Genomic DNA, 2550 nt, shown 5'->3' on the forward strand with positions numbered 1-2550 from the left:
TATATATAATATATAAAATTGTAATGAGGGTGCCAGGGTATGGTAGGAAGTGATGGGCATTTATGACACATGGGAGAAAAAGCAGTAATTACAAGGACTGTATAGCTCAGTGGAATTATAGGGAGAGAACAACTAACTTATTTCACTCATCTTTGTGTGAGAGAAACCATGAAAGACAGTGTTTTAAAAGCCTCTTGTCATCTGTGGGTATGGGGTGAGCACAGCTCGGTATGGCACAGAACTTAACTGAAACGGTCTCAAAACTTCAGAGAAGAAAGTATCTTACAATGAAGTCTTAGCCCTTGCTATGGAAGCAATGGACTTTTGAAACTTAGCCTGAAATACTAAAGTAGATAACAGTTGAGAAACTTGAATCCCCAGATTTTTCTGGCATATTCCCCTTTGAGGAGAGAAAAAGATCACTTGTGTTTGAATAAGTGGCTTCTCCTGATACTAGACTAGACAAAAATCTCAAAATTTTAGGACCATTATGAGTATATGTGATGTATTTTAATATTACTTCCTCTCCAAGCCAAGAAGTAAGGTCAAACCTCTCAGCACAGCCCTGGGAGGGAGTTTATCAGTCTCAAAAGGAACACACATGTTATACAGCAAAATGACCATAAAATCAAGTCTAACACATGGCCAGAACCAGGAAAGGGTCTCTAGAAGCAAATTCTGAAGATGGTGGATGAAGAGACAAAAGTAAGGGGTTGAATGCCAAAGCTTGCCCAGGCAGCAAGCACGGGTCCTGCAGGGAGGCAAGGCCACGCAGCCTTAAGAACATGCATCCCACTTCCTTTACAGCCTCCACCTCGGACCCTGCAGCTGCCATGATGTTGATACCTAAGAAGAATCGGATTGCCATCTATGAACTCCTTTTTAAGAAAAGTGTGATGGTGGCCAGAAAAGATGTCCACATGCCCAAACACCCAAGCTGGCAGACAAGAATGTGCCCAAGCTTCGTGTAATGAAAGCCATGCAGTCTCTCAAGTCTTGAGGCTACGTGAAGGAGCTGTTTGCTTGGAGTCATTTCTACTCCGAGCTTCCCTGCACCACCCTCCAGAGATCATACCTGCCACCCTGCCCTGCAGCCGTCCTAAGACTGGCAGGCCTCGGCCCAAAGGTCCAGAGGGTGAGCAGCCTGCAAGATTCATTCACAAGAGGGGAGGCAGAGAGAGACACCTACAGAAAGAGTAATTTGCCCCTGGAGCTGACAAGAACGCTGAGGCTGGGGCTGGCACAGCAACTGAATTCCAGTTTAGAGGCGGCTTCAGTCATGGACATGGTCAGACACCTCAGTGAAGTTGGAGATTATGTTGTATTGAATAAACTTTAAAGAAAATCAAAACCAAAAAAAAAAAGAAGGGGTCGAGAGTGGAGACATCAGAAACTAATAGAAGTTTCCCCTATATAGTACACTCAATGTTTAGCACCCATGCACGAGATCAAAAAGGTAGTTCTAAGTTCAGCATAGAGCTAAGCTGGCCACAGTAACCAAAAAAAAAGAAATGCTAACATTTTTCATGAGACCAAATAAGAGAGCTCAATAGAGTGGATAAGAGTCCTTGGCTGGCCATTCCCCTTGGGAACGTCCAATGGAAATTTAGCGTAATCAGGCAGTAACAGATGTCCTTGCAAGAAGCATCAACAAAGGTTTCAGTAGTGTCTTCTATAGGCTCAAGCTGAAGGAAAGGTGATGTTACTGAGATGTTGCTATCTAGTAAAATAAAGATAGTAGAATGTCCCAAAGAGCAGAAAAGATGGGAAAGGTAATGAGACTGACTGTGGAGGAAGCTGAGCATGAGAGACTGAACCAAGCTAGCCTCAGAGCAGACACACGTTCTATCAATTGTTGCTGCTTTGTTTTGTTGCTATAGCAGACTCATTCTTTATATAACCCAGTGACTGATTAATCCATTGATTGTATTAATGGGTTAATCTCTCCTCAAGAGCAGGGTTCTAATCACCACTATGATGTCTCACCTAGTTTCATTTCTTAATATCTCATAATGGAGATTAAATCTTAACATGAGTTTAGGAGGAGACAAGATCTAGTTAGACCACAGTGTGAACTGAGCATTCTTCCCTCTTGTCATTGCTGAGGCCCTTCTCTTGCATATGTGTGTCTATGTGTCTATCTCAGTCTCTCTGTCTCTGTCTGTGTGTGTGTGCGCGCACGCGCGCGCGCGTGTGTGTGTGTGTGTGTGTGTGTCTACGTCTCTGTACATGTCTGTTTGAGAGTGAATGTGTGTGAATGTTCACCTAGAAACTTCTGAAGCACATATCCTCCTCAGCTTATAATGGGCTTGTGTCAACATAAACAGGACACAGGATCAGTTGAAAGTGTTGTGATGAGAAATGCATTGACTGTGCCTCACTAAGCAAACACCACAGCTCAGCTGCACAGTCCCTGTGACTGTCATGACTCCTAGTGGCCACATGGATGGCCAGGAGCTGCATGTGGTGGTGTCTACTGCCTAGAAAGGATTATACTGCATAGCACTGCCCCAGAAGAAAACCAAATTCAAAGTATGCATTCTACTGACT

At 43.7% G+C, this 2550-nt stretch overlaps 1 pseudogene; it reads left to right on the forward strand.

Moving 5' to 3' along the window:
- The first annotated feature begins 836 nt into the window (after positions 1 to 836).
- Positions 837 to 1305, forward strand: LOC110293758 (small ribosomal subunit protein eS10 pseudogene; annotated as a pseudogene).
- Positions 1306 to 2550: the final 1245 nt, after the last annotated feature.

The sequence above is a fragment of the Mus caroli genome, unplaced genomic scaffold, assembly GCF_978045245.1.
Source record: "Mus caroli unplaced genomic scaffold, Mus_caroli_1 scaffold_6, whole genome shotgun sequence".
Taxonomy (NCBI): domain Eukaryota; kingdom Metazoa; phylum Chordata; class Mammalia; order Rodentia; family Muridae; genus Mus; species Mus caroli.